This window comes from Microcebus murinus, chromosome 17 (assembly GCF_040939455.1).
Source record: "Microcebus murinus isolate Inina chromosome 17, M.murinus_Inina_mat1.0, whole genome shotgun sequence".
In the NCBI taxonomy this organism is placed as follows: Eukaryota; Metazoa; Chordata; class Mammalia; order Primates; family Cheirogaleidae; genus Microcebus; species Microcebus murinus.
Genome location: NC_134120.1, coordinates 35199525 through 35222376, shown reverse-complemented (window position 1 = coordinate 35222376; position 22852 = coordinate 35199525). Strand labels below are relative to the sequence as shown.

Here is a 22852-nt window from a genome sequence, read left to right as displayed (position 1 = left end):
GTGTGCTTGTTTGTGTGTTGTTTTCCCTACTTGTATACACCTACTTTGTTCCTACTTCTCTCCTTGGGGCACAGTCTTTTTATAGTAATGGTGGTAATTAGATCCCTTCCTTTTTAGACACTCTTAATCATCTTTTGCTTTTGGAGCCAAAATGACTACCTCAAAATAGAATGAAAATTCAGTTTCTTAGCCTGTGGCACTCCTGGGCACTCTCTTAGCATTCAGCAAACACTTATGGAGCACAGAGACAGATACTATGCTCTGCTGATAAGGCAAAGCTGCTACAATTGGATGTCCTGTTCTAATGTCAGTGAAGAATATAAAATTAGTGCACCGAATCAAACCCTTGGTCTTGTTAAAACTGTGTTTTCTCTATTACACCAGGAGATGTCTTGTCAAAGAGTATAGTTATTCTTCTGTCAGATTTATAACTTACCTGTAAATCCTAATGTACATTAATAATTCGTTATGGCTTTATTACTCATGAATCATTTGAATGTTTAAAAATTATTTTCTATTTTCAACCTACTCCTAGTAATATTAATAGTGCATCCTTTTATAGAACTTAAACTTACCTCTTGAAACTACAATAGATTTCTAGGGGGTAAGTCTGTTGTCACCTTTTCCAGACTATTCAAAGCTTTATAGACTTTACATCTTCTTTTTCCAAAGAGAACACCTCATATTTTTTTAGTCTGTCTTTGTACATCTATGTCCATATTCCTTTAGATATTTCATATATATCTTGTGAGCTATGGCAACTAAAATTACAAGTGGTATTTAGGTGTAGACACAATGTTTTTGTAAAATGGTCAGATTTTATTTATATATAATTGCACTTATGATTTTATTTACTTATTAGCAATACCACCCTAAGAAGAATTCTATGAGGATTAAATGAGAAAAAGCTTGGAAAGTAATTAGCACAGTGCTTGACATGGTAAATAATCTATAAATGTTAAACATCATTACTATTTAATTTTATAATATTTTAATGACCATGTACCATGTGCCAGCCACTTTTATTTTTTAAATCCTGGGTTTTCCTCATTCAATGATGTGGGATGTGCTTTAGTCAGATCAGCATTCCTAATACCGATCTCTGATCTTGTTTGTTTCATTCATTTAACAAATTAATTTAATGAATATCCCAGGCATTGAGCTGGGTACCAGGGATACAGCTATCAGATAGGCAAGGCCTCTAGGCCAGGCGCAGTGAGTCATGCCTGTAATCCTAGCACTCTGGGAGGCCGAGGCAGCAGGATTGCTTGAGTTCAGGAGTTCAAGACCAGCCTGAGCAAGAGCGAGACCCCATCTCTACTAAAAATAGAAAAAAAAAAATTAGCCAGGCATGGTGGTATATGCCTGCAGTCCCAGGTACTTGGGAGGCTGAGGCAGAAGGATTGCTTGAGCTCAGGAGTTTGAGGTTCCTGTGAGCTAGGCTGACACCAGCCTGGGCAAGAGAGTAATACTCTGTCTCAAAAAAGAAAAAAAAAAAAAGATAGGGGCATTGAAGGGGCCCCTCTGCATTGAAGGGACCTAACATAAAATAGGAAGCCTAATTGATAAATAGGTCATTTCATTAAGGTTGAATGAGAAGTGCAGAGTCAGTGGGAGAACATCAAGGGGGAACTATCCTGGTACAAGGGCCAGGCAACCTTCCAGGAAGAAGTGATGTTAAAACTGAGACCCGAAGGTGAGTAGGAGTTAGCCAGACAAAAGAGTGGGAGACAGGCAAAAGTGGAAAGATTACCAGAAGGAATAGCATGTGTGACGCTTGGAGGTGAGAGAAAGTGCTGTTTATTGAGGAACTGAAAGAGATTCATTCAGCCTGAGTAGAGAGGGAAATAACAGACAGAGAAGGCTAGAGGTGTGAACAGGGACCAGATCTCAGAAGGGATTGTGATTCACATTGGGGAGTTTGGACTTTATCCTACAGTCTATTCAGAATTATCAATGGTTTCTCTTTATCCCTCCAATACCAGCCAGCCTCCTTGGATTCTATGGATTTGGCCCTATCCACTTTAATATTATTTTCCCACAAACTCCTGCCCACTGTTCCTACATGCCCAAGAGTTTACTTGTCTCCTTGACTAGAATGTCCTTCCTCAAATTCTACAATTCCATTCAGGAAGCATTTGCTGAGTAACTGGTATGTGCTGGGCATTGTGGGCTATCATCTTTCCATTTTTTTTTCTTTCACTCATACTATGAATATTTATTAAGCACCAACATAGAGAGAGTCCCATGCTACTTTTCTGTCCCTAGTTTAAATGACACTTCCGTGAAGGCCCCCAAGTGCCCCAACTGTTCTAATCTCTTCTACTTTTCCTCATCCTCTGAATCCTATTATCCCAAATGTGCCTCTCCACTGGCTCTTGCCACTTTTTATACTGCACGACAACTAAGTACTTGCTTGAGTCTGAAACCTTATGAGATCTCCATTCTAGGGGACTGAGTCCAGGTCCCATCTGTCATTGTGTTTTCCATACCCCAGAACCATGCATTAGTCTAGGAGCTTCGATGTTCATAACAAATATATAAACAGGCGAATACATTTGCTGAAACTGGATAATAGTAACCTTATTTTGGTATTTCCTAATGATCCACATTGCTGGCGCAATTAAATTATTTGCTTCAAAGTGATTAAACCTGAATCTAGTACAATTTCTCTTAAAAGTCACCATTTCTTACAGGATTCCAAGGCTTACACAGAAACCTAATAGATGAATAATATGTTATTAAAGATTATACATCTAAAGTACTTGAAACTGTATCACCTCTACTATCGGCTCTGTGCTATGCATTTATTCCTGCTTTTTATATAATTTTATAATCATGGTAAGTCAAAAAAGAAAAAAATAGACATCTGCCTTTTGTTTACTAGAAGTAAATTCTGCCTCACCTTTAGCTTTTGGTTTTACAGTGCTCTGCGTGGATTTATAGCTAACATTGGTTGTGATTCCTTCTGCATTTCCTAGGCACGCCAGTCTTACTTCTGGCAGGTTCTGCGCTTCATAGTGAATACCAGAGTGGAATCCTGACTGTCTCCACAGTGAATACTGTAGGTGAGGCTTGATTCTCCTCAGTGTATTACTAGTCTATTTGAATAAAAGGACACTTAGCACTAAGGGATTAAAAAAATACCACTGAGGAATCCATGCTGAACTGTCGTACAACTTTGAACTGGAGACTCATGATACAGGATACGTCTTCAGATACATTGTCACACTTCAGGCTGCTTGAATCTCCCCGTGCTGGCTAATGCTGCTTGAGGTTTATTTGAAACTACACAAAAGGTTTTGAGGACTTTTCCTTGTCAGCCATTTAAGACAATCTGCTAAAGCCAACATTCAGAGTATTCTGAGAAGAGGCTTTGAGACAATGATGACTCCCCAGGAAACTACGGATTTATAAGCTTGGGTGGTCTCAGTAATTCACTTGGTCTCCTTACTCAGTATTCTCATCTGTGATTGGCTAACTGTCTTTGAGCTGGATTAGTGACATTCTCCAATAGCTGATATGATAGAGCTGTTGCTAATTGGCAGGGAGGAGATTTTCACTTTAGAAATCACACGTTATAAATGTCTTTATGCCCCGCCCCATTTCTATTTCGTTATTTCCCACCCCTTACCCCGCTTAATAATCCTGGAGCAGTTAGCTGTTACTGAGTGACAGTTGTGCGCTAAGTATAATGCATTCATTATCTAAATCCAGACCTCAAGGTTATTCTAGATTAGCTCTATTATTATCCTTATATTAAAGATATATATCTTTAATATAATTATAATTAAAGATATAATTATATATCTTATATATTATATAATTATAATTAAATATAATTATAATTAAAGATATATATATCCTTATATTAAAGATATATATATATATATATTTCTCTCCTTTAGAGAAAGTAAGTCACCGATATAAGTCCAGGCTCTTGGTCACTATGCTGTACTCTTGCAACTTGCAAGTATTAATATATACTCAGGGTACATGCAATACCTTTAATACTAACTGGAGTAAAGCTTAATTGTGAAACTTAATCTCTTGTGTGCATTCTCATATTCAAAACAAACCTTATATTCTGAACCCAAATGCAGATTTTGGAGTTTATCTTCCATGTGAGATAATCTTTCATGTTCTACTCTGTATGTATTTAGGAAGTTGACTATAAAACTACTAAATAATAATAAAATAATAATATTATTAAGGAATTATTTCTCTAATATATGTAATATTTTTCAGACTCTGTAGTATGCAGGCAATATGTGATATTCCATTATTCAGCCAGGCAAAAAAGAAAATTCCAGTCTAGGTAGACAAGCAAGTAAACTGCTGGGTTCAAGAGGTGACTTTCCTACGCTAAACCCACAAACTTGAGGCCTTCTCTGGGTCAGTTATTGGAAATAATCCTTGCCTCCCTCTCCTTACACAATTGGTGATACTTTAGAGTGAGGGGAAAATTAACATCACCCAATGTCACCCAGATCATTCCAGTCCACCAGAGCCTCCTGTGCCTGTCCCCCTCGCCACCCCCTCACACCTCCATGTCCCTGCTCAAAGATGCTCAGAATCATACCTGCTTAACTTTACCTGGTACAGGCAACAGTGGCTGAAGGCATACTAAGCAGGTGTTTTAGAATATTATATTAATCTTTTTAGCCATTCTGAAGTAAAAAGGAAAAGTTCTTAGACAAGCAAATTCTTGTGCATTTTGCCCATTTGTTTATCAATTTACTCATGTATTGTCACTTTTTATGACAGAATTTTTATAAGTATTAATTTCTAAAAATATCCAATGGATCACTACTCAGGGTAAGTTATGTTCTTCTTTCTATAAGTAGTAAGGTTTACTATTAATAACACTAAATTAATTTTTCAGGAAGTTGGATTGCCTGAGTATTTTTTTTTAACAAAGAACCTAATATATTTGAGTATAGTAAGACTTTTATTTTGTTCAAGTGTGAATGGGCCAGTCCTTCCAGGGGTCTTATAACTTTGTCGTGGAATAAAAAGACATTTGAGAAAAAAGTCAATATTCACATATACAAAGAAATTATTAACAAGTCTCCCTTTTACTTTATTCTCAAACTTGTCAACTTTCACATTCTACTCTTTTAAATGAGCAAAAAGGGAGGCTTTACACACATAAGCACATGCACATGTTTACACACACACAGTGATATTCAGTTGTCAACTGCTTCTCTTGCTGCAGATGAAAGAAAGACTATATGAATGGATTTTACGTTCTTGGCTGTAATCCTGTGGTTTGCATTACAGGATGGCTGACATCATTATCAAATTTTAGCACAGCTTATAAATTCCTTTTATAAAGTTATAGTTATAGGTTCCTCTTATTTCTTTAATTAGGCACCTCTCAGTTATGATTTAATTTCCAATTTTGTGTTGCTAAACATTAAGCACTAAGCTCAAACTGTCAATCCTAGAAGAGGTGAAGTAGGCCATTCATTAAAATGATTCGTCTTGGTTAAGTTAGCCAAGGCTATATACAGTTTAGATTTTATCTTCTGCACATTGTCCTGCTAGGAGGCACAGTTCAAAGAATAGAGGAGCTCTTCTTACCTAAATGTCTGAGAATTGTGTCATTGTTCTTTTTCTCTTAAAGGCACTGGAGTGCTAAAAGGACTTAAAATGATCTGTCAGTCACCATTAACCCCTTCCTTTCTGGACCTCCAGGTCAGGGAGAAATCCCAATTTGCTTTTTACTCTCCTACTGACATCCTCCAATCCCTGTCGGGGTCCTCAAACCACATTTTACAGATGTCACAGGCTTCAGTGGTGTGGATTTTCATTGTTGGTTGGTTGGTTTCATTGTTGGTTTCATTGTTGGTTGGTTTCTCTGAAGGAGTTTCATTAACAACCCATAAAATCTTATAAACAAGATTCCTTATTTTTATTACATTTTTATCACAGAAACTAAAATAAAGAGAAGAGGAAATTCTAATTGTTAGGTGTAGAAATGCTTTTTTTAAAATACTGTAATGCAGTTATCTAAAAGTTTAGTGAAAGAAACTCGAGTCTATTCTACATAATCTTTTCATATTTGTATTGTCTTTTGAACTACCACCATTGGAATCAAATAATGTAAAATTGTTATTCTGCAAACACTGTAAGCGTGACCTATTCTGCTTAAACTTTTCTTGCTTTTGCATATTTTCCAAATATGGCACTTTTTTATTATTGCTCAGAAATACTGTCAAGAATTTAGATTAAAAACAACTTGTCAAAAAGTGAAATGTGATGTAAGTCAGTCCATTTCTTTTCATTATCTAAACTGAAAGAGTTAAAAAACAATTACCTAAAAGAGTGATAAAAGTATCATTTTTTATCCCTTAAGTAAATGTTCATAATGTCCTTTTTTAATGAGAAATCAAAATACATGAAAGATTGTCAGAATACTAACCTATTAATTTTCTTTAAAATATTTTTCTAACTTTAAATTGACACACTAAATTTCACATACATCACCATTTAGAGAAGAAAGAATACTAAACAGTGATTCTAGGGGAGTATGATGAGCCATTCTCCAATAGAATTCTCCTTAAAAAATTGGTCCCAATTTCTGAATTTCCAGAACAAAATTAGGTTATTTATTTAGGAAGGAGGAGAGACATTGGATGGCTCTTAATGAAAAAGCATTTGAAGAATTTCATCCTTTTTTCCAACTATTTCAGGATGCACACTGCCATCTTTTTATCACTAGAATACATCTTTGGACAATCTTGCAAAAAGGCCTAGACACCATTAATGAAACCTCTGCTCGGCTATTTTGTTTTCCAGCTGTGCTCATAACCATTAAAGTCAATAGCCAAGTTAAAAATGGATGAAAGAGAAATTTAAGGAGAGGAGTTAAGTGACTTTGGAGTCCCAAATTGGTAGTTGTTGGACTCCAGGATTTCAATGCTCTCAAAGTAGTTGTTTGCTAAGAAGAAGGAAAAAACTGCATATGCAACTGATTCAAGCACTGAAACTAAAAAAGATGGAGCATGCAGCAAGGTCCAGGAGAAAAGCTGCTAGGAACCTCTCAACACTAGCCAGAATTGAGGGGGTACTATTTAATAGCAGTGACAAAGCACAAAAAACACATTCAGGCAGATCTCGAAATTATGATTTTTTTCATTGGTTGATTTAAATAACCAAATTCCTGCCCACGTTTTGTCTTTATTAAAATCCTTATTAAGGCAATGCTTTGGCCCAATGTGTTATAATACTGTCTTGACCACCACTACCAAATCAGTCTTGAGGGCATCCAAGTCTAAAACAGAGCTGAGAAGTCCAGAGAATTATATCAATTTATTGCCACAGAGCTCACTTTGTTCTTTAAGAGTGGCACTTCTCAGCATCTTTGACAGTTCCCTTTCCTTCCTAATAAAGTGGTCAGAGTTAAATAAACTACGACAAATGCTCGTTCACCCCTGGACCCAGAGATGAGGCCTGTTTGCAATTCGGGATAGAACATGTCTAGTGTTGTGGCCTCTGTTGTGCCATTCTTTGTCTTAGAGAACTGGGGTCTCCAAATCAGCACCTTAAAGGGAATTTTGAAGCCTGTATTTTTTAACTGCCCGCTTACCATAGCCTGCCTTTCTAGCCATATCCTGCACATTCGTGTGTGTGTGTCTGTGTGTGTGTGTTTGTGTGTGCTAACTGAAAGGAGATGACACCAAATATCTTCCTCTAAAGCAGCACATTCCAACGGAATTCAAATGAAAGCCACGTGTATAATTTTAAATTTTCTAGTGGCCACGTTAAAAACAAACTAAAAGAAGCAGGTGAAATTCATTTAAATAATGTATTTTACTTAGTCCAGTATACCCAAAACAGTATCATTTCAACATACAATCAATTTTAAAAGTTTCAAAGATACAGTATAAAACTGTATAAATATGTCATTAATAAGATACAGTATAAAATGTATAAATATGTCATTAATAACTGTTATTAATGACATAAATAACTTTTATTTATTTAATAACATAAATAACTTTTATTAATGACATATTTATATATTTTTATACTGTATCTTTGAAATCCAGTGTCTGTTTTATACTTCAGCACATCTCAGTTTGGACTAGCCACGTTTCAGCTGCTCAGTAGCCACATGTAGCCAGTGACTACTGGAGTGGACAACCCAGGCATAAAGCATGTGTCCCTCTTTGTATTATCCAGCAATGTCCCATTTGAAATACCTAGCTTCTCATAATTCAGTTCTCAGTTTAGACATGTTTCTCTTTACATAGGGAAGAAACCATAAGAAGAAACCATAAGTATTTTAATCTAGATTTTCACACACACATACACACACACGAATGAACATCCACATTTCCTTCTAGATAAGTCACTAAATAAACCTGAAAAGTAAGACATTTCCTCTCACTAGTGCTTCCTGAAGGAGCACGTGAGCCCATTATCTTGTGCGTTAACCAGTTACCGTATTTAGTGTTGTCAGAGCTGCTGACTCACTGCCCATGAATGGCCCTGCTGCCCCTGGTGACTGTTTGACAGAACGCCAACAATGGCTGCCTACGGCTTCTGAAAAGCTGACCCTGTAACAACAGCCACATTCTTCTGGTTGCTTTTGCTGACATGCTCTCAACTCAAAAACTGTTTTCAAAACAAAAGTAGAATGAAGTATTGAGCTTCTAAAAGCAATTGTATTTCAGTTCATTAAGTTATCGGAGTGTGTCAAGGAGGGCAAAACAGCAGAGGAATGAATCCACAGAGGGAGCCATGCTTGAAGGTTGACATTTGAGCTACAGGCATAGAATACTTGGGGACCAACGTGTTCTAAGACAACACGGGCATCCAAATGAAGCCAAGCTGCCATGAGATCTACTTTTTAACTTTCTCAGCCTCACTTATTAGCTCTGTATTACTGACCTATTTGAAATTCTATTTACTTTTTCAAGACTGAAAAATGTATCTCATTCTTCACCCTGGAAACACTTTCCTCAAGTGAAGCTTCTAAACGAAGAATATGAGATATTCTCCATTAATTAATAAGTGCTAAGACACCATTAAATGCTTAAAACAGGGATCAAATTAGCAGTACCTCCTAGATACTGCTCTGGCTAGTGGATAAGTTGATCATTCACACTGTGCTCATCTTTACACATAAAACTCAGTGTTCCAGCAACAGCATGTCCTGTTGTCCCTGCATGCTGTCAGTGTACATGTTTTCAGATTCTTCTCTTTTCCTGGTGGCTAGGTCTAAAACTCTTGTGTCTTCTAAGCCCCTACTTGAGCTGATTTCCCTGCTCCCTCTTTTGGATGCCTGTTACACCAGAGTCTAATCCGCACTGAGCGCAAAGTTTATGTTTGGTCCACATCTCACACATAATAGCCAGGGTCTGTTTTACTGATTTTAGAGAGATGAATGATAGTTGCAAGTTTTCAATAAATAGAATGAATGAGCATTCAGCTAGTTGTTTTGGCATATTGTAACCACTAGGGGGAGATAAAGGCTCCTCTCTACCCTGATCCCACCCTCTTTGCCCCAAGGGAGGAAAGGTGATGAGATGTTAAGTGCAGAGTATAATGGTCCATGAGATCAAGAATAGAAATTAAATTATATCTTCAGAGAAATCCAAAATGTGTCATCTTGCAAACCCTGCCAACATGTTTTGTTTGGTCTATCGAGTTCCAGGCAACATTTATAAATTTGAAGATTTCACATAAATATCTGGATTTCTATCCTGAACTTCAAAATAAGAAGATGTGGCCATGCTGTGTCTTTGCCTCTATGTGGCAGTCAGGGGGAGCTTCTCTGCTTAAACAGGGCACATACTTTTCATTTCAACTCCATTGCTACCACTCTTTATTTTTCCACCACTGATACTACACATCATGTGCTGCTTATCATCAAGCTTGCATCATTGTTTTGTTTTTTCTTTTTACATTGTTAAGAAGTGGATTTTTTCTTTCTGTACTCACATATATATGAAGAGTGGTAAAAAGAAAAACAAACCAAGCAAACCTCTTACAATTTCAAGGAAAATGAGAAAGAACATATTTCTTTGCGGCATTTAAGAATTGTCATAAGGGTAAAATATGCAGGTACAATGTGCCTAGGTCTCCTTGGCTTGCATTCACCTGTTTCCACCATTTATGTCAGTTGGATGCCCCTCTGAGCTTAGAGTTTTCTGTCACTCACATGGTGTCAAATCCCTACTTGTGAGAGTATATGCACACATACACCTTACCCTTTGTTGAGTCCATCTCCTTGAATTCAGTTTTCCCCATAAAATGGTAAAATCTGGAGGACCGAGATTAAGGCAAGAGTGAATGTTCCAAGAAAGTCATTTCTTACGTGTTTGTCCTAGGCCTCAGGCAAAAGGGGTCCCTGGCACTCCTTGTGGTCTAGCTTTCTGGTCGTAGCATACCCCTTGGTAATATCTGCTTCCTGAACATGGTGTGGCAGGCAGCAGATCAGGGATTGGGAGATCCTGGACCTAGTCACATACCATCTCTCATTTATCCCCATTAACTAACTACCAAGAAATGTCTCTCAGGACTGACTACACTAGGATTTGCAAAATCAACATAAAAAGAACAAAATATCAACCTTGTTACTCAATGTAGTAGGGAAAAAAACATATCTGCATGTAGCTTGTACTCACTGAGGACATGTTGAACTAAGATTTGCATTTGGGTAGGATAAATTCCAACAAACAGCTGATATTCCAAAGTATTCATATCATTGCTTCTTGATCTCAGAAAAAAAGCAATAATATAAATATTATTAATCATAGTTAACATCTGTTGAGTTTGCTGTGTGTTGAGCACCATGTTAAGTGAACTCCCTTAATCTTTAGGAGCCACTTCGTTATTATTCCTTTTTTTTAGAGGTATGAAAAATGGGGCTTGGAGTGGTTAAGTAACTTGCCTGACATCACATAGATATTAAATCAGTAATGAGGTACAATTTACCTGTGTCTTTGTTCAACCTCAGGGCCTTGACTCAACCACCTTCTAGGGAAATAGTTCTGAAAATTAAGTTCCAAGACACTTTCTAGGGGTCCTTCAGGCCAAAACTATTTTAATAATAATCCTAACATATTATTTGCCTTTTCCCCCAACGTGGACATTTGCACTAATGATGCGAAAGTAATGGTGAGTAAAACTTCTGGAACCTTATTATTAATACTAATGAAGCAACAGCATCAAACTTTACTGGTAGTTATTATGTTTTCCACTCTCGTGTACTTCTAGTGAAGACACAAAGGAAGAAACAACAAGAGCATTTTATGAAACTTTGGAACTTTAAATCACATCTTTGAAATACTCACTTTTAAAATATGTTGAGGTACAATCGTTGTCTCCAAAGTATGATTGTTTGGGGTGCAAGTGGAACTAGCCACTTCTTTCATAGAACATGTTTCGTTGAACATGTTTCGTAGAACAATGGGCAGACAAACTGTGATTATTCAGTTGAGGGTATTTGGCAAATATTTTCTTGAACATGAATGAAGTAAGCATGTCTGTTCAGAAAAAACAGCTGACAGAAATTTCTGACAATGATAAAATTTAAACTTTCAAATAGAAATTAGAATTTTGGAAAGCTTGCATCTGCTACTGTGAGCTTGACAGCTTCTCAATCCCTAAAATACCTTTCTGATGGAACTGATGGTGATATTAATAAAAGTAATTTTTCATTATTTAAAATGAAATGTGTCAGCATTTGAAAGATCTGCATTAATTAGTAACCAATATTTTCCAAATAACCAATTCATGATGTTATAAAATCAAACATAGGTTAAAAAAATCTATACCAATATGAGACAGATTGTGGATTTTAATGTAATACACAATACAGAGTGCATTGAAACATTTCAGATTCCACATTGCAACTCATTTTTGAAGAACAGCCACTTGTTGAGTTTCAGTGTCACATAGAAGAAAAATATCCATAATAATCTGAAAGGCTATAAAAAGACTCTGCCATTTCAAACTGCATATCTTTGTGAGCCTGGAGTTTCTTCATATTCTTCAACCAAAACAACATATTGCAACAGATTAGATGTAGAAGAAGATACAAAAATCCAATTATCTTCTATTAAGCCAGACATTGAAGAGATTTCCAAAAATGTAAAACCATGCCATACTTAACAACATTTTTGTTTTGGAAAATATTTATATTTTATTAAAAATATATATTTATTGTGTTACAGTCATGGGCTTATCATTGTTTTTCAATAATGAAAAATTACTTTTATTAATATCACCATCAGCATCACAAGCATTTATAAATAAATATTTTTTAAATTTCTAAGTTTTAATCTCTACTACTAATAAGATAAATATTGATAGATATAACAAACATAGACAAAAGCTCTTGGGGTTTTCATTACAAAATGTTTGAAAACCTCTGATATACAGTATAGTATCACTTTTTTAACCCCAAAGTAGAATGGCAATTTATTGATACTAAATTAAATTTTATATCTTCTATCTCCATTTTTTAAAAAAAGGCACTCATGCCCTCTGAGTGAGATAAACAATATATCTCAAGGTATCAGTAACTCTCAAGTGTCTAGTAAGGCATTTGTCATATGAAAGGCCATCAATCAAAGTGAAAATGCACCATTAAAGGGCGAGACCAGAGCCTTCATTCCCAGAATTAGAAGGTTTCTGTGTCTTTATGATTTCAAGAAAAAGTATTTCTTTGTTTAAGCAAACAACCACCCATATTTTTCACATAAATATTTTTTTCTGGGGAAACAAGATATACATCGCAAGCAACAACAACCAAAAAAATTAAGAATCTGGTTTTCATGCCAAGAGTTTGTCACTAAAATTGTGTCCAAATAACTGCTACATTTGCATACGTGTTATTTTATGAAAGCATGCTTTATGGTTGGAGTTTTATGCATATTAAAGAAGAATAATGTTTAAAAATGTGCTTAGTACAAATGTAATTCAAGATATTTGTGGGAAGTATAGTAATCTGCATGCAAATATTTTCTCCACTCTTCATCCATCCCCTTTTTAATGGTACTAATGTAACTGATAAAGGTTCTATAAAATCTTTTTTTATTTCGCCTTTTTTTGTATATCCAGTTTTACATAGAAAACTCCCTCCCTCCCTCTTTCCATCTCTCTCCCCATCTCTCCCTCTCTCCTTTCCTTTCTTCCTTCTTTTCTAATTGTTTTGATCTTTACATCATGGTAAAATCAAACAGAAACAGTTATACCAGATCACATTATATCATTACTCTCTTAGAAGTATGCGTTGGATTTCTCTAACAAATGAATGAACATAAAATATGAGCAAGATACCCATGGTCACATATTACCAGGGAGACTTAAATAGAACCTATGATATACTGGCATGTAGATAATTAAAAATTTGTCTGGTCAAAGATCTCTACAAAGAGAACTATGAAAAACTGAGAAAAGAAATTGCAGATGATACAAACAAATAGAAAAACATATTGTGCTCATGGATCACTAGAATCAACATTGTTAAAATGTCCATACTACCCAAAGTGATTTACAGATTCAATACAGTCCCCATCAAAATAACAACATCATATTTCACAGATATAGAAAAAATAATTCTAGGCTTTGTTTGGAACCAGAAAAGAGCTGGAATAGCAAAAGCAATCTTAAGCAAAAGGAACAAATCTGGAGGTATCACGTTACTATACTTCAAACTATACTACAAGAATATAGTAACCAAAACAACATGGTATTAGCACAAAAATAGAGACATAGACCAATGGAACAGAACAGAAAACTCAGATATATTAATCAAACCATCCACATACAGCCAACTGATCTTTGACAAAGCAAACAAAAATATACACTGGGAAAAAGAATCCCTATTCAATAAATGGTGCTGGAAAAATTGGATAGCTGCATGCAGAAGAATGAAAAAGGATCCATCTCTCTCACCACTCACAAAAATTAATTCAAGATGGACAAAAGATTTAAATGTAAGGCATGAAACCATAAGAATACTAGAGGAAAATATAGGAAAAACTCTTTCTAGATATCAGCCTAGGCAAAGAATTTATGAAAAGAAAATGCAATGGCAATCATAACACCAACAAAAATAAATCAATGGGACTTGATTAAATTAAAAAGATTCTGCACAGCTAAGGAAATAATCAGCAGAGCAAATAGACAAACTACAGAATGGGAGAAAACAGAATCTACAAAGAAAAATCAGCAAGAAAAAAATCAAACAACCACATCAAAAAGTGGGCAAAAGACATGAACAGAAGCTTTTCAAAAGAAAATAGACAAATGGCCAATAAACATATGAAAAAATGTTCAGTGTCACTAATCATCAGAAAAATGCAAATTAAAACCACGAGATATCACCTTACCCCATTTAGGATGGCTTATATTAAAAAGTTGAAAAGCAATAGATGCTGGCATGGATGCAGAGAGAAAGGAATGCTTATACACTGTTGGTGGGATTGGAAATTAGTACAATCTCTATGGAAAACAGCATGGAGATTCCTCAAAGGACTGAAAGTGTACCTACCATTCAATCCAGCAATCCTACTACTGGGTATTTACCCAAAGGAAAAGAAGTCATTTTATCAAAAGGACATATACACTTGCATGTTTATTGCAGCACAATTCACAATCACAAAGATGTGAAATCAACCCAAGTGCCCATGAATTCATGAGTGGATCAACAAAATGTGGTATATCTATACCATGGAGTACTGCTCAGCCACGAAGAAGGATTGCTGCCTTTTGCAGCAATTTGGATAGAACTGGAGACCCTATTATCCTAAGTGAAGTGTCTAATGCAGGGGTCCTCAAACTTTTTAAACAGGGGTGCACTTCACTGTCCCTCAGACCATTGGAGGCCTATTGGAGAGTGCGGCGCACATTCCACACATGCGCACTGTGGGCCCGGGACTAGTTGGCTGCTAAGCAGGACAGGCAGCGGGGCCAAAAACACCGCGAGGGCCAGATAAATGTCCTCAGCAGGCTGCATGTGGCTCACGGGCCATAGTTTAAGGACGCCTGGTCTAAAGAATGGAAAAACAAACACCACATATATTCACTATTAAACTGGAACTAACTGATGAGCACACATGTGCATAGAGGGAAATAAAACTTAACAGAAATCAAGCAGGGGGTGTGGAGGGGAAGGAGGAAATGGGTGAAAAACCTACCTAGTCAGTACAATGAACACTATCTGGTTGACAGGCATACTTATAACCATGACTAGAGCATTATAGAAGTGATCCAGGTTAACCAAAAAATATTTGTACTGCCATAATACTTTGAAATAAAAAAAGAAAGGAACAATTTTACACTGTTGGTAGGATTGCAAATTAGTACAACCTCTGTGGAAAACAGTATGGAGATTCCTCTAACAAATAAATGTAGAATTATCATTCGACCCAGTAATCCCACTACTGCGCGTCTACTCAAAGGAAAAGAAGTCATTTTGCCAAAAATTCACCTGCACTCAAATGTTTATTTCAGCACAATTCACAATCACAAAGATGTGGAATCAACCCAGGTGCCCATCAATTCATGAGTGGCTTAAAAAATGTAGTATATGTACACCGTGGCAACCTATTCAGCCATAAAAAGGAATGAAATAATGTCTTTTGCAGCAACTTGGATGGAACTGGAGACCATTATCGTAAATGAAGTATCTCAGGAATGGAAAAACAAACACCACATATACTATCTAATAATTGGGAGCTAATTGATGGGCACAAAGAAGAGATGTAAAAGTCATAGGAAACCAAGAATGGGGGGAGTGGGAAGGGTGTTGGGTAAAAACCTACCTAACAGGTACAATGAACACTGTTTGGATGATGGGCACATGAAAAGCCCTGACTTAAGCATTATAAAAGGTATCAATGTAAAAAAAATATATATATTTGTACCCTCTTAATATTTTAAAATTTTTAAAAATTAGTTAGAATAATCTTTGATACATTTTTATTTAACCCTCAAAACTTAATTTAATTCAACCCAATTCAGTAGTTATACTGAGATGCAAGAGACAAAAAGCTGGGCTTCAGCAATCATTTTTTTGTCCTGATCAGCAAAAATATGTTAATCTTTCTGCCTTACTTGGAATTAATTTCAACACGGAGAGTTTAAAGGTTTAATAAGGACATCACTATGGAGTGGCATTTGCCTGTACTCGGTTTTAGTTACATATTGTCCTACTTATATTAATAAAAGGAGACTTTCATCTAAGAAAGCTTAAGGTACTTAAGTTTAGGGATTGTGTAAGTAAACGATTTCGCAATTGCATTTTTTTTAAAGATACAAAATGAGATAACCACTCTCCTTAGAAGTCTATCCTGAGAAAGTGACCTCTATTTTTCTGATATTTTGGGATACTTGGGTTTTGTACAGCAGAGATTTCTATAATAAAAAAAGCATTATTATAAAAACAAAGTGATGACCTACTGCTTTACCCTATAATGCAGCCAAAATGTGTCCTGTGTGAATATGAGTGTGATAAAGTACATGAATAAGATAAAGAAGTATGCAGTGACTACATATGTCCCATATCTTCATATATGTTGTATCTTTTAATTAGAAAGTTGAATAAAAATAATCTCATAGCTATAAAAAGAGAAAGTATTTTATGCTGAGTATGTATGGATTGCTAATAAAAGAAGCACACAAAAAGTTTTAAAAACTTGAAACGAAATTATATATAGTTTATAATCCCTCAATTCCATTGAAAATTATGTGATATATACACACGTGTATATACAGATGGAAGTAAATGTGTAAAATCTTCATAGGGATTTCCTTTGGGGTGAAATGTAGGTGATATTAATATTCTTCATAATTTATTATATTTTCTACATTTCCTAAAAGGAAAGTTATTCGATTTAAAAAAAAACATAAAAACTCTGTAAGTTCCCTGTCATCTCTTGATGTATTTTAATAAAACTTACTTCTCCATAAATATTAGCATAAAAGCTAATTATCTTTACATTTCTTATTTTAAAAAAGAAAAAAATTATGCACACTCGAGTGAGTTCTTAGTGATTGTGCTCCTTTGCTGAAGTTGCCTGGATATAGTGTAAATCATTATACACATTATAACCAGGGAAATGTCTTCTTAAAATGCAAATATCATCTGGGCCAGCAACTACCTTAACCTTATCATAAAATGCAACAGAAAAAAAAACACAAAGGCAGCTCCTTGGAGGAAAAAATTCTGTGCAAGAAACAGAGCTGAAAAATCTTTTAAAAACCATCTTATTCCTTCTCAGAGCCTTTAAAACAATTGACTGAATACCCAACTGAGCTGATATTGACAGGCAAGTTGCCATATTATTTCTTAAGCATTTCCGTATGTCAGCAGGTCTTTGACTTTGTGATGCTAAAAATTCTGTGTTCACTGCTGAATGTCTACGTCCATTCCTTTTGACAGCTGTTTTGTCCAAATGTTGTTTGCTCTGCTCTAACCTACGTGATGAAGTATGATTTTTTATCAGTTTGATGAAACATCAAGAGTAAAGCTGAATTTCCTGCCACTGTTTTATACTATACTACCTCCTTGCCGTCTTGTTAGGTGTTACAGGGAGTAAGTATTAAAGTAGGCAACAGAAAAGTGAGGCACAGCAGTGGCCTCTTTAGACACCCAGATTCCTAAAATTGTGAAGTGTGCCCATGTTTCTGCAAACAGTGGACTGTGATTTGATGGAGAGGAGTTATACATGCACCACCCCCTCTGAGATCAGATTAATTTCTTGCACTCCAGTGGTGGCACCACACTGGATCTGAACAACTAAATGATCACAGCTACAGCCCCTTTATCCTAGAGGCTGAAGTAGACTAATATTCTGTGCCTTTCATAGGAAATATGTACAGACACCTACGACCTTCCTGATCTCAGACTGAGCTGTGTCAGCAAGAACAACTCCTTGAAATAGACAGAATGCCCAAGCGTCCATGAGCACTGCTTCTGTCTCCAGCTTTTAAATGTCCAGGAAGGCCCATTTCCCAGCAGTGCTCTCCCTGAGTCTGGCTTAATTAATATCCTTGTGTCTGGGCTGATTCTGAGTTTAGTCCAAGGGCCAAGATTCTACATCCATTTTACTATAGCTTCCCAAGCCACTTTGATGCTCTTAGGCCAATAACTAATAATCTGGTGAAATTATCTGAATAAATTTATACTGCAGCTCTTTGCAAAAATCAGATGTGATAATGTGAGCTTCCCGTTTGCCAATCTTCCTACCATCAATCATTTATTCAAATATTTAGTGAGGGTTACTATCCATCATTAAAAATAATGTGCTAGAGATGATGAGGAAATTAGCAAGATGATCCCTGCCCACAAGTTGTACATATTCTTATAAACAGATAAGAAAATTCATGGCAATTTCACATGGTGGCAGGTGCTACTTTGAAGGAGCTCAAAGACTGGTGTGATAACACCAAGGGCTGGAGCATGGAGGGCATCTAAGAGTACAGCTGGGAGTTGCAGGAAGGAAGTCAATATGATATGTAGAGATGGAGAAGGCTTCAGAAGGGAAATTAGACCTAACTTGCACAGCTTCAAAGGGTCTGGATGGGACCTGTGGTGAAATTACAAAATAGTATTAGGACAGAGAGAGACTTGAACCATCTTGACCAGGGTTTCTTAACCTTAGTGCTACTGACATTTTGGAATGTATCATTATTTGGCAGGGAGGGTGGAGGTATGTCCTGTGAATTGTAGCATGTTCAGCAGCAGCCTGGCCTCTGCCTACCACATGCCAGTTGTACCTACCCTCCCCACCACAACCAAAAATGTCTCTAGACAAATGTCTCAAGGAGGTGAGGGCAGAATCACCCTGGATTGAAAATCTCTGGTTGAAACCAATACCTGTGTTTTACTAAAGAGAAAAGTGAAACCAAATTGAGAGTAAATGACTTGCCCAGCTAGTTTGTGTTAGAGACAGAAATAAGACCCAGTCTGTCTTCTGTCAGAAGAACTGATCCCAGTTCTTCTCCTTTCCATAAACCAGAAGATGCATCAGGGATCTTTCAGACCTAAGTGTTTTGTCCTCTTCCAGCCTCTTCATTGTTGTAGAAGATCTGCCTGCTGCTGTGTTTGCAGAAAAGGGTTAACAAGAATCCCAAGGTCAGCTTTTTTCACTGGGATGAAACCCTAGCATGCAATTTGTGAATATGGCAATATAGCATCACTCATAAAAGGAAGAACCTAGGAAGTTGTTTGGAAATTATTTCGATGAGTCTAGACAAGTCTAGCTATTCCTTCTCAAGTAACTGTAATCAGTCTTAACCAGACTCCCTTAATAGATGCTGCAGGTTGCACCAACCAACAGTGTCAAACACCAGAGATGACCAAGCTTAATATCTTCCTGAATGCAGCACTGCTCTCCATCTTTGTATTACTCTGGAGCACCTGTTGCAAATCGATGGTCATCGTCATCCCTAACCAGTTCTCATAATAATGAACCTACCATTTATGACTATAATGATCTGAAATTGGTCTCCATCCTGAGCTCTGAAATCTAGTAAGCTAGACTCCTGGCACTGTCATCTCTCAACCGTAACTAAAAGAAAAGGGAAGACGGCAGAAGGCCTGAAGAGCACCCTCCTCATTCCTCCTTTTGGTATTTAGGCTACTCAACCTGTATAACAATGAAAGTAGATAAAATTCCTGCTTAGGCTCCTCATATTTTCAGTGTGAATAAAAAACTTGTGAATTCTTCAGATTGTGATAAAATTATTTTCAATGTGGTGCAAATTCACAGGAGTAAGAGAAAGGGGATTGGGCTAAATATTTACAAAAAAAGAAGACAAAGTTTAAAAATTTAAAATAAGAAATAGAATGTAATAAGATTTTTCTTTGAATACATCCCTGTTATTTAATCTTGTATTTCATCCTACTTTGTATTTTCTAAGGTATGTATAAATAAAATCATCATTTAGAAGCCTAAATCTGACTTGCAAATCTTTGTGACAAGAAAATCCAAACTTCTTAGATTTAACTTTTGTACGAACCCAAAATATACATTCATTCATTTGTTCATACAATAAATATTACTGCAAGCCTACTCTGTGCCAGCCACCATTCTAAGCATTAGGATTACAATAGTGAACAAAGTTTTTGCCTTTATGGAGCTTTTATTCTAGTGTGCAGAGACAATGAATAAATAATATATCAGAGAGTAGCAATGCCATGCAGGGAAATATATCAGAATAAACGATAGAGATTGAGTGCTATTTTAGGTAGGAATATCAGTAAGGGCATAAAGATGAATAACAATGTGAATGTTAACTCTGCTCCAGTCTAATATTTGGCTAGGTCCCACAGAATCTGAGTTGAGAATGACCACTTATTCCATCGTTCTGTAATAACTCCATGCCTTTACCAAATCCCGCAGACACAAATGATTACAGAGGACTCTATTTAAATTGATACCATTAGTGTGAAAGCCACTACCTTTTTAGGTGGCTCATTCTATTTTTGTGTGGTTTAATTTGAGGGGAGTTCTCTCATTAAGCAAAAATCTGCCTCCTGCAACTTTTGTGCAACCTATATGTCTAAAATATGGCACCCAAAATATTTCTTTTTCTTCTGGTCCTCCGTGGAAAGACACTGACTCCTACTTCCAGTCTGACCCTGGTGGAAAGCTTTTCAGGGAGCTCAGAAAAGGAGACAGTATTTTAATTTTATCCCGGGACACTACATTTTAATTTCTGGTCACATGTTAGCCAACCTAGAATTTAAGTTAGCTGGCCTACAATTTAAATAAGAATTTAAAGAAAGGAATTGTTTTCTATTCACATGAGAATTTTGCTTTGCAATTGTCCAGTAGGCATAAGAAAGAGTAGGATTGATGCCTTTTCTACAGTAGCAGCTTGGGAGGCTGCCACCCACAGGTTGAAGCATAGAAAGAGTTATGGGTATTGAGTTCTGCATACTCTAGAGTTGCCATGTGGGATAGAAGCCAAGAGTGGTAGGTATAGCTCTGCCTCCAGATTAGGCAACTGCTTTTGATCACTGGTTGTGAGATACAGGCTGAAATGGAGGCCACCTCTCCAGCAAAATCTAAAAGCTGACTTATGATCAGGATATCATCCTGGGCGCAACTTTTCCTAATCGTAGATCCCAGTCAAGGTGTCACCCATGCCTGCTACAGGTACTTCAGCACAGCATCTCTATATGAGCCTTGTCTAGTCTCCCTCCTAGTCTACTGCAGTCTGGAGTTACCCAGGCACCTGGGCAAAAAACTATCATGCAAAGCACCCTTCCCAAGGTTGCCAGGTAGAGGAGCAACAACCAGCAGCAAAATCCCAAGAGGTCCCTCGGCCAACACCAAGGGATTTCTTGAGTGATTCTATATTGCCATATAGAGTCGGATATAAGTTTATTTATATGTGCTAACTTTATTATAGATACAGATATAGCCTTATGGAAAAATATATAAGATTATGTAAGATTTCCATTTATTTCCCAGTTCTGTGGCTTGGAGAACTGCATTCATGAAGGGAAATAATATTTTTTAATATATAACTTATTCCCAGATGCATAGGCCTAATCTACTGCAATCCCATTTTTTTTAAAGCAAGTATTTTAAGAAAACAAAAAATATCTTAAAGTACTACTGTTGTAATAATACATTTAATTCAAAGACTGTCAAATACATGTAAGACCCTAGAATCTAAGCACAGAGAAAACTATTGGGTCCTAATGAAACAGAACAAGGGTTAATTGTGCAGTGAAAATTTCTTTATCTCCTATTAAATAAATCTCTTGTAATAATGAACATACCTGAGAACTTGGATTCGAGGAAGGCAGGGATATTGTTAGAGAATTTCCTTTACGTACCTACGATCATAGGATGCCTGAAGCCAATCATGAAAGCTAAAATAATTATTGTGGTCATATTAGACAAGCTGAGTTAAACAAAACAGGAGAGGAAAGCACAGGGTTGGAGCTGAGGGCAGAGGTGACACATTACCCGTCAAGGGTGCAGAGCCAGGCTTCTCCTACCCCTTCTCGTCCACCCCCTCTGCTGCCAGACGCCTTCTTCTCGCCTTGACTTTGCTGTGGCCTTTCTCTTCCTTCTTTTCCTTCATCTTTTTTTTTAGTGTATTATGGGGGTACAAGTGTTAAGGTTACATATACTGCCCATGTCCCCCCTCGAGTAAGAGCTTCAAGCGTGTCCATCTCCCAAATGTTGCACATCTTACTCATTGTGGTTGTCTACACCTATCCCCTCCTCCCCCCTCCCACCCTCCCGACACCTGATAAATGTTACTGCTATATATCCACTTAGGTGTTGATCTGTTAATGTTAGTACATGTGGTGCTGGTTTTTCCATTCTTGAGATACTTCACTTAGTAGAATGGGTTCCAGCTCTATCCAGGAATATACAAGAGGTGCTATACCACCATTGTTTCTTAAAGCTGAGTAGAACTCCATGGTACACATATACCACATTTTATTAATCCACTCATGGATTGATGGGCACTTGGGTTGTTTCCACAGCTTTGCAATTGTGAATTGTGCTGCTATAAACATTCGAGTGCCGGTGTTTTTTCATAAAGTGACTTTTGATCTTTTGGGTAGATGCCCAGTAGTACATGTGATGTTCTGTGCTTCAAATTTTTGCTGCTTCACATTATCTGGGATAGTAATATCCAGCCTGTGTGTTGGCTAGGAGAAGCAAGAGGAAAAGGAGGTAGAAGAGAGGATGCTGGGGAAGACTGACTGAGGAGGGAGGGTGGGTGCTATGCTTGGGCCATTCCCAGGAAAGGGACAGGGGATCTCAGGCCTTGGGCAGTGCAGTCTGGAGCTTCTGTATTTCAATTCTCATCTGTAAGTTTTCACAGAAGGCAAATGCTTATAAGATCATTC

At 36.8% G+C, this 22852-nt stretch overlaps 1 protein-coding gene across 15 annotated transcripts in view; it reads left to right on the top strand.

The window, feature by feature from the left end:
* Positions 1-22852, top strand: part of DTNA (dystrobrevin alpha) — a 354661-nt gene that overhangs the window by 136775 nt on the left and 195034 nt on the right. The gene's annotated exons all lie outside the window — the stretch shown is intronic.